Genomic DNA, 12,344 nt, shown 5'->3' with positions numbered 1-12,344 from the left:
ATCCCAGCAGTCCTGGCTCCGAGACCCTCTAACCACATGACCTTGGTGCCCCAGTGAATCTACCCCCTTACTGGGTGGCCTGGGTACCCCATAATCACAACCCCTTGCCCCAGCCAGTCCCTGCTCAGGCTCCCTGCCCAGGTCCCTGGATATCATGAGGGGCAGTGACCCAGCCAGGGGAGGGGAAGGCCCGACGTCTGGAGATGTCTATGTCCAACCAAGTCAGTGGGAGCTGTGTCCTTCCCCTCCTGCCCCCAGCAACACCTGAGTCTCAGGGTCTGGGGGAAAGCCAAGGGCTGGAGAGGACGTGAGGCACAGTCGTCTCTCCTGGGTGTATGTATTTGAGAGTGCGTGTGTGTGTGTGTGTGTGTGCGTGCAAAGTGCAAAGGTATGCATCTGTGTAGGGAGTGTGTTTGAGTGTGTGCTCTGGCAGCACGTGCGTGTCACTCTGTGCTCGTGAGTTAATTTGTCCGTGTGTGTGTCTGCTCTGGGGCTTTCTCACCAGCTGATCTTGTCACAGTCTGATTCCCCAGGTGTGTCTTGTTGGAGTTGGGGGTGGCCTGGGCCCAGGGGAATCCGGGGCAGGCCGCGTTGGCTGAGCCGAGAGGGATCTGCGGCAGGCCAGGCTGACTGGGCCCAAGGGGATCCCATTCACCCTGCAGTATCCCCTGGTGCTCACGGGCTCCGTGTTTGACAGCACCACAGTCCTGGGGCAGGTTCAGATCTGGCCCTAATGGAGCTGCCCACAACCCCCTTAGCCTGGACCAGCCCCACCCCATCCCAGGCAGGGAGCGAGGCCAAGGGCCCTTCCAACTCTGCCCAGCCCCGCTGGCTCCCCCAGTGTCAGCTGGTGGTTAGGCTGCTGCTGGATCCCTCCCTGTGGTCTGGGGCAGGTTGCACTCCCCAAGACATGTGGGGGGGAACCCTATACATCCAGGAGCAGTTTCACAACCCCAGGACCCATGGGCTGAGGCTGGAGAAACTGGCAGAGGGACGGGGCTGGAGGTGTGTGACTATAGGTGGGAAATTTTTCCACTCAAGGTGCTTTCTTGCCGAAGGATGTGATGGGAAACATCCCAGCAGAATGTGTCTGGATGTAGAGCTGTGTGTCCTGGCAAGATAAGGGCTCCTGCCAGGGGCTTCTCGCATCTCTCCATTCTCCCTACAAGCTCCACGTGTGTCCCCCCTTCTACTTCAGAGTCCCCTTGAGAGCCTTAAAATGTCCTCAGCCTCCCAAACACACTGAATCATTCTGCATTGGCAGGAAAGTGTTTTATTGCAGGAGGCAGGAAACAAAACTCAGTGACAGCTTCCAGGCCCTGCCTCTGGGACAATCTTCTCCCAATGACGTGTCCCTGATACTATGGATGTGGAGGGGGGAGGAGGAGACAGAACTGTATGATAGGCACCCAGTGAGGCAGGCACTGGGCTCAGGCTGAGGGTGTCAGTGCCAGCTGGGGGGCTGGGCACCCAGATTTTCACTCATGTGGAAGGGAACTGAGCACCCAGAATGGGAAATTCCCCCCCCCCTCCACAGGCCCCTAGCTGCTGGCCTGTGGGATGAAGGGAGACACTGAATGTCCCTGTGGAGAGTCATGGCAGACGCTGCCCAGGAGGGGCAGGGATGGGGCAGAAGAGCCCCAAGCAACAGGGGGCTGCCCAGGAGCAAAAGTGGGGAGCAGGGGAACCCCTGCTCCCAGACCATGGCCAGTGCCTGGGCTCTACAGGACTCTGTCAAAGCGCATGGGCCTTCCTTGGCCACAGGTCACATGGATCCTGCTGGTCTAGGCTCTGCCTCGGTACATGCAACACCCTGGGTGGGAGCCAGGCACCATCCGACAGGTTGTCATGGGTTAGGCTGCATTACTGTCACAGTGGTGGCATCTATCACACATCACACTATGGCCGCAGATGGCTCGGAGTTGGCTGGCGGGGGTGAGGATGAAGGTGTGGGTGAGTTTGCAGAAAGGGCTAGTCAGGTTCCAGTTTAGCATCAGAAGGTTGTAGCACCGATGGTCATTAGTGGCAGCTGTTTTGGGGAAATCACCATGTTCTCTCATGAGCCGCTCACAGGTGTCACGTGGTCTGAACTGGGCCAGGCCAGCAGCCAGCAGGATGAGGGTCAGGAAGAGCAAGGGGCAGGGTCCGCTTGGGGCCCTGGTCGTGTCTGTCACTGGATAGACCTGCAATGGGGAGAGGCAGGAGATGGATGCAGACAGCACAGGGTGGGGATCTGCCTCCTTCATGAAACCTCCTAAACTCAAACGCCTCCCCCTACCAGCCCCTTCTACCCCTAAAGCCTCATTACCCCTACCGAGATTAGGGCCCCCATTGTGCCAGGTGCTGCACAGTTCCCGACTGAAATCAGGGTCCCGTTCTGCAAGGTTCTGTACAGACCCTAACCGAGATCATGGCCCCATTGTGCCAGGTGCTCCACAGATCCCGAATGAGTTCAGCGCCCTGTTGTTCTGGACTCTGCACAGACCCAGACCGAGTTCAGAGCCCCCTTTGCGGCAGGTGCTGCCCAGACCCCGACCATGATCAGAGCCATGTTGTGCCAGACCCTGACCAAGATCAGGGCTCCCATTGTGCCAGGCGCTGCTCAGACCCCGACTGAGATCAGACCCCATTCTTGTGGATGCTGCACTGACCCCGACTGAGATCAGGGCCCCATTGTGCTGGGTGCTGCACAGACCCCGACCGAGATCAGGACCCCTGTTGTATTGAAAGCAAAACGCATTCTAAGCTGATCTTAACACTGTCACTGCCCTTACAAACTTAGATGCTTCTCACCCCAGGCTGGCTGGTTGCCCTTAAGCCAGGCTTTTGCCTTTCATCAGCGCTTCAGTCGCTTGGTGATGGTGTCTGTAGATGGAGGGGGAAGAGACAGAGCATGACTAACGTCTCTCCCTTTGATCATGTTCTTTCTTCCCTCTTGGCTTTGCCCCTCCCTTTGTTGGCTTTGTCCCCTACCCCCTAGTTGCCCTTTTCTGTACCTTTTCCAATTCCAATATACCTTTCTGAGATGTGGAGACCAGCTCCAGTATTCAAGAGGTGAGCATACCATGGATTTATAGAGAGGCAATGTTGCATTTCTGTCTTATTATCTATCCCTTTCCTAATGATTTCCCAATGTTTTGTTCCCTTTTTTGACTGCCGATGCACATTGAGTGGATGTTCAGAGAAATATCTGCAATGACTCCAAGATCTCTTTCTTAAGTTGAAAGAGCTAATTTAGACCCCATCATTTCAGATGTAGAGTTGGGATCATGTTTCTCAATGTGCATTACTTTACATTTATCAACATTGAATGTCATCTGCCATTTTTTTGCCCAGTCACCCAGTTTGGTGAGATCCCTTTGCCACACTTTGCAGTCTCTTTTGGACTTTTGGGTTTAGCCCACGAAAGATTATGCCCAAATAAATCTGTTAGTCTCTAAGGTGCCACAAGGACTCCACATTCTTTTTGCTGATACAGCTTAACACGGCTACCACTCTGAAACTTGAGTTCATTTGTATCATCTGCAAATGTGGCCACCTCACGGTTTACCCCTTTTTCCAGATCACTTAGGAGTATGTTGAACAGTTCTGGTCCCAGTACAGACCCCTGGGGGAGCAAGTGCTCTTCTCTGAGGACCTTCTCCTGGACCTGACAGGGGTCTGATGCTCTCACTTCGCAAGTCTGCCTGGGACCTTGGAGTTAGTGCTCAAAAGGACAAGGCAGAGCCCTGTTGTCGAACACCAGTGCCTTCCCTCTATCCCTGAAGGTGGAAGGGCCCCAACACTGCCCTGCCCTGACCACGGATGGCTCTCAGGTAGGAGGACACAATGGAAACGTGGATCATCCAGTCTCTCATTTCCAGGCCTCCCCATGGCTAAGGTAAAAATCCTCCTGCCCCTGACCATTATGCTCACCTCCAAGATGTGCTGGAGATTGTCTGTGCTGCAGGTTGCTGTCAGCAAGCTCTTCAGCATGGCATCCATGGCTCTGGGCAGGCCTTCTTCAGAGCCTGTCACCGGAGAGAGACCATAGGTCAGGGTTATGGAACCTGGGGCTGCATCTATCAAGATGACAGCTGGCTCTGCAGTCATTGCCCAGAGCCGTTCTCTGCAGAGGGCCTGGTGCACAGCAGGTTGGGAAGAGCCAAGCTGCTACGGGTGGGACCTGGGCTTCCTGGCAGAGTCCAGGAACCAAAGCACAGCATCTGCAAGGAAGGGATTCCCCACAGAGGGGCCTGAACCCAATAGCTAGGTCTGCTCCTTTCTATTTCCTACTGTTTTTCCTTGGCACTTCCTACCTCTCTTCTCAACTTCCCTCTAGGCTGTCCTTGCTCTTCTGAACTTCCTACCTCGTTCTCATGCCCGTTGATACCCAGCAGGGCTCTATCACCACGGAAGTCTGGCTCTTTACGGGAAGGTACATAGTGCCTCTCAGTTAAAGCTCATTCTGTAATCACCATGGCTAAGTCCCAGGCTGTGCAGCCCAGGGGAAAGCATCCTGTTACAGGCCTGCTCTGCCCACTCCTACTGTTACTGGGCTGGGGTCCTTGCTCCCCATTTCAGATCTGGTTTCCAAAGGGGCTGAGTACACACAGGCCCCAAGGCCTGGAACTGGAGAGTGCTTGTTCTGGTGACTGACATTCAGGCCCTTCATTATTCAGAGGCTGACAGGTGTGATGAGGGGGTTGGAGAAACCCTACTGCTGAGTGGAAGAAGGTCAAACAGTTGGGATTCTGGGAGCTGAAAGGTTCCTTTGCCCTGCTGTGGGAAGAGGAGCTGGAGACCCGAGATGCCATGTGAATGAGACTACCTGATGCTCTCTTCATGACCAAGGGGCTGGAGCCTCCGACTGGAAATGCTCATAGAAGTCCATGTTCGAGGACGTCTCTGGGGAACCCCTTCCTAGGAACAAAACCAGGGTGGAACAATGATGGAGACATCTCTGTCCCAGAGCTGGGAGCCAGGGACGGGGGAAGCTCTCAGCCAGGCTATGCATTAGGGATCCTATTTCTCCCCCGAAGAGACCTACATGCCACAAGGAGAAAATGGCTCTTACTTTTGGGGAGTGGGGTCTTCCATCTAAGCCTCTCTGAGACCCAGCATTGCTTGCTTTGCTGAGATGAGATGATGTGTCCCCACTGCTCCTGGAGGTGGCTCAGCTGCAGGCTGAGACAGTCTGGGAGGCTGTACCAGATCCTAGGGCCTGGAAGACAGCCAGGAAGGGAGTTCCTATTCATTTCACACCAAGAGACCCTATAGAAGGGTCAAGGGAAGTGTAAAGGGAGGAGGTAAAGCTAACCCTGAGCCTCTATCCCATCACCAGCTCCTCAAAATTAGAGCTTTCAGAGCTTCAGTGGGGCAAGGGGCTGTAGCCTGACACAACGGTACTTCTGCGCTATATAGGGCAGAGAGAGCTCTGCCTGGGAACAGGGGGGATGTGATGCGGTAGACCAAGAAAAGGGGGGAAGGGAATGGGTGTGAGGGAAAGTGCTCCTGCCCCAGATAAAAGAATTTAGGGGGCGGAGGGAAGGACCCTGCTCCACAGAGAGGGGAGAGAGTTTTAGTCAGTGCCAGGGGCTCCATTTCCCCTTCCACTAGCTCCCCATTTACAGTGAGCCAGAGCAGTACCTGCAGCAGGGAGCGGGCGAGAGTTGCTGGTGGCCTCAGAGGCACAGCCCTGCATTGCCTCATGCACCTGACGCAAGTGCCAGATGATGCGGAGCTGGCCCATCACTTTGCCCGTGATGTCCTCCTGCTGCAAGGGAACAAGAACCTCTCAGAGACTCAAATGCCCAGAGGAATCAGGGGCAATTAAGGGCACATGGAACCAGCAGCATTTTCACCCAGAACCTGCCCACATCTGAGGGATGGATTCAACTCCTGACCCTCAGAATGGAGTCTTCTTGTCTTTTCTAGTAACCTTCAAGGCCAACCCCCGTCCTTGCAGGGGGAGCTCCTGCCACCTCTCCCTCAGTGCCCTTGACAGCTGTTCCATCTCCAAACCACAGCTCAAGTTCTCAGAACCCTCTCCTCCACTCCCACCCAGCTTGGGCAGAGAGGGGGCTCTAGCAGGGGGGGCAGGAGGGATTCTGCCAGCAGTGAAGCGGGTTGCGGGCAGGTTGACATCTTGCCCCAACTCATCCCAGAGACTAATGCTGAAGCACAGGATGGCAGCCCTGGGGAATGGGGCAGAGCAGCAGCCCCTGCTGACTGAATCCTCCCCTTCTCTCTAGGAGGTGGCTTGGTTGACACCGACACTAGGCCACTGAGGGAACTGGCTGAGGCCCTGGGGGACAGGAGAGGCTCGCAGAGGGCACTTAGGGGACTCGGCTGCTCTTCCCAAGAGCAAAAGCACCGTGCCCTAAGTCCGTGATGAGGTAATGCTTGTCATTAATTAACCTGGCTAAAGAGCTGTGTTGGAACTGCTCTGGGGACAAGCTGGTTCCCTCCTGCTCATAGAGGTGAATTCATCTCTGTCATAAACAGATAGTTAAGGGTTAATGTCTCTTTTAGCTGTAAAGGGTTACAAGCAGTGAACTTGGACCACCTGACCAGAGGACCAATCAGAAGACAAGATACTTTCAAATCTCGGTGGAGGGAAGTCTTTGTTTTGTGTTGTTTGTTTGTCTGTTGTTCTCTCTGGGTTCTGAGAGTAACCAGATGTACCTACAGGCTCTCTAATTTTCTATTCAAATAGTAAGTACCAGTAGAAGGCAGTTTAGTCTTTTTGATTGTTTTCTTTATTTGCAAATGTGTATTTTGCTGGAAGGATTTTAATTTGTATTTGTGCTGGGGGGAAGGCTTCTCTCTAGTGTCTATAAGCTGAAAGACTCTGTAACATTTACCATCTAAATTACAGAGACAACTTTTACTTTTTTCTTTCTTTTATTAAAAGCTTTTTCTTTTTTAAGACCTGATTGATTTTTTCCCCTTGTTGAGGCTCAAGGGAATTGAGTCTGTACTCACCACGGAATTGGTGGGAGACAGGGAGAGAGAAGGGAGGGGGGAAGGTGGAATCCCTCTGTTTTAGATTCATGGAGCTTGAATCTGTATTACCTCTTGGGGAGGGGAAAAGAGAAGGGGGGAAGATGCATTTCCCTTTGTTTTAAGATTCAGGGAGTTTGAATCACAGTGATCTTCCAGGGTAACCCAGGGAGGGAAAGCTTGGGAGAGGCAACGGTGGGGGAAAGGGTTTACTTTCCTTGTGTAAGATCCAGGGGGTCTGGGTCTTGGGGTCCCCTGGGAAGGTTTTGGGGGGGTCCAGAGTGTACCAGGCACTGCAAGTCCTGGTTTGTGGCAGCACTACAAGATCTAAGCTGGTGATTAAGCTTAGGGGGATTCATGCTGGTACCCCATCTTTTGGACGCTAAGGTTCAGAGTGGGGATTTATACCATGACAATCTCCTTTCCCAGTAGCACCTGCTCTCACTCTCATTCCTCACCAGGCTCCTTGCTGCCAGGCCAGCGAATGGCGATAGGATGGCAATGAGGCCTGCGCCCCGCCCCAATCTCCTGAGGCTAATGCAGCTGCTTATCTTGTCCCCCAGCAGCTGCTGGGCTTCCCCCAGGAGGGACTAGGTGAGGGGCAGCCCAGCCTCGCTGACACGCAGCAGTGGGTCGTGACTGCCGTCTGGAGGAGAAAACCTCTTTGCCCCTCCCAGAAGAACTTTCCGAAGACCTAAAACCAACAGGACGTGAGGCATTAGCAGATTGCCCAGAGCCAAGCTCCAAATCCTGGGGCTAGAACGCCATCTCCATCTAGTGGCCATAGGAGGCAGCCACTGCAGGGGACCCAGCCACCCCCACTCCCTGAGCTGTCTCATGCCCTGGCAGAATGTCCTTACCTCCCGCACCCTGGCTGTCTTCCTGTAGCCCAGGAGCCTGCTGTCCCAGCACCACAGGTCTTCGGCCTCACGGATGCTCAGCCCCAGGAAAGAGAGACACACACACACATTTGCCATTCTGGTTGCAGTGCTTGTGTCCTTCCAATCCCATTGGTGGCTGCACAGTGGGCAGAGTCCTTGCTGCGTGCCTGGTCCAACACAATTGCAGGGGAGGGGTGTAGAACAGAGAAAGAGACAGACAGAGTCTCATCCTTCAGCCAGGGTCAGTGTGAGAGAAGTTGACTGGGGTCCCAGTCTCACTCTTCTATCCAGTGCCATTTCCCAGTTGGGTTCCTTACCCATCTGGTGCAGCAGCAGATGGTAGAGTCGGTAAACCCCCTCCCTGGCCTGCCGGCTGAGGTCCTTGGCTGGGTCAATGATGAACAAAGCCAGCTGTGCCACATGGTGACCCAGCCTGGGCAATTCTGCTGAGTTCTAATGGAAGGGAGAGGGAGAGGGGACTTCATCAGCATTTTCCTGTCAGCTCCCAGTCCCCCCTGGGCCAGAACTTTCTTTTTCCCCTCAGCTGCTCTGCGGGAGATGCTAGAGGATACAATCTAGAGCTAGAGCCTTAATTTCCTCTGCCCCCAAGGGAGTCTGGAGAACAGGGATGTGGGCAGGGCCCTCCATGAGGACTTGCTTCCTCAGCTGTTTCAGGATGACAGGAAGGCATGAACCTGGAGCACAGTCCCCTTAAAAGCCCAGTCACCACTTAGCCAGGACAAGAAGAACTTGACTCAAGCCAAGCTCATTCCCTGCTCTGCCTCTGCCTCCCCAAGAGGAACACTCCTAAACCACAGCCCCTGCAGCAGCAGATCCTACAGCCAGTTGGAGACAGCCAGCCCGTCTATGCCTGGACTCAGGAAGCTGGGGTCAGAGGTCACTTACATCAAACTCAGGGAAAGTGATGGTGAATCTGAGCAGGGCCGTGCTGCTCCTAATGGCCCTGGCTCTCTCCTGCAACACCCTGGACATGATCCAGTAGTTAACGTGCTGTGGGGAAAGGAGACAGCTCAGGACCAATGGGCAGGTGCACGTGTTGTGCAAATGACACCCCTGCCCTCCCCAATCTCCAAGGTGCTGAGACATTGTGCGCAGGGTGGAATATCTGATTCATTTATTGCAGAGCTTTAGAAGGGGATTGTTGCCCCAAGGACGATGCTTGCATTCTGCAGGTCACAACCTCTCATTGTCTCTCAAGATTGGAGCAGTGTTTGGTGTCGGGGCTGGTCCCATCCTCCCTGAACTCCTTATTCCTGAACAGCTCACCAGGGAGAAGACAGACCCTCCCCCCTCCCTGCCTCTCAAGTCCTTGGTTGGGTGAAAGGGCTGAATGTGAGCACAATCCCCCCAGGAATCTCAGGGCCCGTTGGAGAGAAGGGCTGATTCTCTGGGGTCCTTCTGTTTCTCTAGGAAGGAGCCTGGGAATCTTCTCTGAGGACCAGACAAGCCTTCTGCATCTCACAGGAGGGGTTCAGACTCTCACTCCCCAAGCCAGCCAGGGGCCCTGTGGTTAGTAGGCAACAGAACCAGGCAGAGCTCTGGCTTCAAGTCCCAGCTCCTTCCTCTCTCCTTCAAGGAGGAAGGGCCTGACACTGCATTGCACTGTCTGCCCTGACCGAGAACGGGCCACTGGGGACCCAGCTTGGAGGACAGACTGGAAAATAGAGCTAAGAGTTAAGCTAAAATTGCCCCCACCCCTCTCATCGGGCTCACCTCCAAGATGTAGTGGAGCCTGTCGGGGTCTGGGGACTCTGCCAGCAGGTTCCCCACCATGGCATCCAGGAGGTCTGGCAAGACTCTATGCAGATCCTGCAAAGCAAGGGAGAGCCATGGGTCAGAGTTAGGGAAAGTGGGACTACACCTGCCACAGGATGGGAAGAGGGGTCTCTGGGAAGCACTGGTGAGACCCCCAAACACATATCTCAGCCTATCTCATTCACATCCCCTTGCAGGCAACTAGCAAGAATTCATGGCAGGATGATAGCTGGCTCTTCAATCCATGACTTTAGCATGATCTACCTGGACTTCTTAGGTGGTGTCCTTCTGCATGCCCAGGGTGAAGACGGCATGCAGGGCAGCTCGAAGGAGGTGGGTCTCTACCTCTGGCTCAAGGGCAGGTGTCATGGCAAAAGGGAGGAGCTGGTATAGGACTGTGCAGTGTGGGGGTGGGACTGGCACCAACATGGCTGCGAAACTGCAGGGAACTAGGCAGAGGCTGGAGAGAATGGAAACTGAGGCTCCGAGCCAGGGGATGACAAGGCCAAGGTTTCCCAGACAGACAGTGGCAGGGCAGGAATATCGCCTGTTCCCTGGACCCTGCTGCCCCTCCTGTATCCGATCCTGGGAGTGAGCCTCTCCCCAAAGCCATTGCAATGTTACTGGAGTGAAAAGAACCGCCCAGCCAGGAGAGAGTGAATCTTCCCACCACCTCTGCCACAGGAGCCACCCTTGGGAGGTGACCTGGGAGCGGGAGGGGCAGTGACTCCCAGCCCTGGGCCTGAGCAGCACTGGGGTTAGGGGAACCTGGCGGGAGGGTCTCGGCACCTGAGGTTGCCCACAGCAATCAGGGATTTGGCGAGGACGCCACTGTGTGGAGAGTTATCAGGCAGCTCCTCAATAAGCTCCTGTGAGACCCAAAGGAGACAAAGGAGCGTGTGAGATTCGGGCCTCACTGACAGTTCCTACTGAGGAGATTACACAGCCAGCACCCTACACAGCCAGCAGGATCCCCCCACCTGCCTCCCGCTCCTCCGATTCCTGCCCACTAGTGACCAATCTCAGAATTTCTCCCGTCTCTTCTCCCCAATCTTCAGCCCCAGCAATGCCTGCCCTCAGCTGCCCCTCCAGCACCAGCCATCCCCTATTCATTGGCCTGGGGAAACCCCTGCCCCTCCCAGGTCTCTGTCCTCCCTCCAGCTACTGGGCGCTGTGTCTCGCTCACCACAGTCCTCTCCACCACAGCTGCCTTGCTGCAGCGCAGCTCCAATGTGTCCTGCCCTCTCTGTGATGCAGCGAGACACGTGCGGGGTGGATGGCTTGCAGGAACATGAGCTGCTGTGCCTCATCGTTCACCCACCAGGAGTGCGGTTAGGGGAGTGACAACCAGTTAGCCAGGGACCTCCCTGCCCCATCCACATCAGCTGCAGGACTCAGGCCTGAATGGGGGATAGTAGGGACCCACCCACTGTCCAAATCACCCACAACTCCTACATAAGCAGGATCAGGAACTGGGACAGTGCCTGTGGGGGGAAGAGCCCCTGGCTGGTGTGTGACAAATATTCCCATCTTGGGGGTCCCAGATCATGGTGGAGAAAGGTCTCCATTAGGGCTGGTGTATCATCAGAGACAAGACCCTCTGCAGGGGGTCAGGGTGCTGGGAAGGGGCAGGACAATCTCAGTTCCTGGGGAACGTTTGTACCTTTTCTCGGCCCTGGAGCTGCTCTCTAATATTTTTGAGAGCAGCCTCCTCTGTGGCCACATCCACCCATTCCTCCTCCTCATCCTACGAATCCCTGGAGGCCCCTGCACCAGGGAGGGAAGGGGACAGGGTGACGCCTGCTGCCACTCGGGGGAAGGACAGGGGCATGGTGGGGCACTGTTCCCCTTCCCACCTCTGGGACCCAGGGCAGATTGGGACCCATGCTCCCCCCCGCCCAGTGATGCCTTCAGCACCCAACTCCTTCAGGAGCCCATAGCAAAGAGACCCACACACATTGTTCTGGACTCCTAGGAGGTGCCTTCCCCTCCCCCTACCCAACTGGAGCATCAAGAACCAAAGTGGCAGCATCTAGTGTCAGTGGGGTTCACTTGGCTCAGGCCAGACACCTGGGCTGAGGACCTGCCCCCATAGCACTGGTCGAGTGCCTGGGCCCAGGGTGTTCACAGCCCCCTCCTCACCCCTCCCTGAGCCCAGCCTGGCCCCTCACCTGGAACAAAGCAGTGGCGCCCATCGGCCTTGCTGCTGCCTGAGTCCCAGGCGCTGCTGCTGTCCCATGGGCAAACGGGCTGAGCTGCTGGTGCTGGGACAGGGATCCTCCACCTCTTGCCCGGGGGATCCTGGAAGATCCTCAGTGACGGGCAGGACCATGCCTCCTGCTGGGAATCAGGGCTGGGCCCTTGGGGCCGCTGCATCCCATACAACAAGCCCCAGAGCCACCCTGCCCAGCTCCCCTTCTGGGCTGGGTCCTGCCTGCCCAGCCACATCCTGGGTCAGCTCCATTTTGGCCTGGTCGGTGCCTCTCCCACCTCAGTGCCTGCACCGGGAGCGGGTTTCCTCTGCCAGAAGGCTGGGCACTTCCACCCCCTGGCCCGGCCGGGAGCTCCTTCCCTGCCAGCGGGGACACAGGGGACTCTCTGCTCCTGGGGAAGATGGCAGCTGCTTCCCTCAGGCTCTGAACTACCTGCAGAGCCTTCTTCCTGAACATCCTCAGGAGTCTGGACATCCTGGAAGCAAGCGGG

This window comes from Gopherus flavomarginatus, chromosome 4, assembly GCF_025201925.1.
Source record: "Gopherus flavomarginatus isolate rGopFla2 chromosome 4, rGopFla2.mat.asm, whole genome shotgun sequence".
NCBI lineage: Eukaryota > Metazoa > Chordata > Testudines > Testudinidae > Gopherus > Gopherus flavomarginatus.
Note: the sequence above shows the minus strand (reverse complement) of the source record.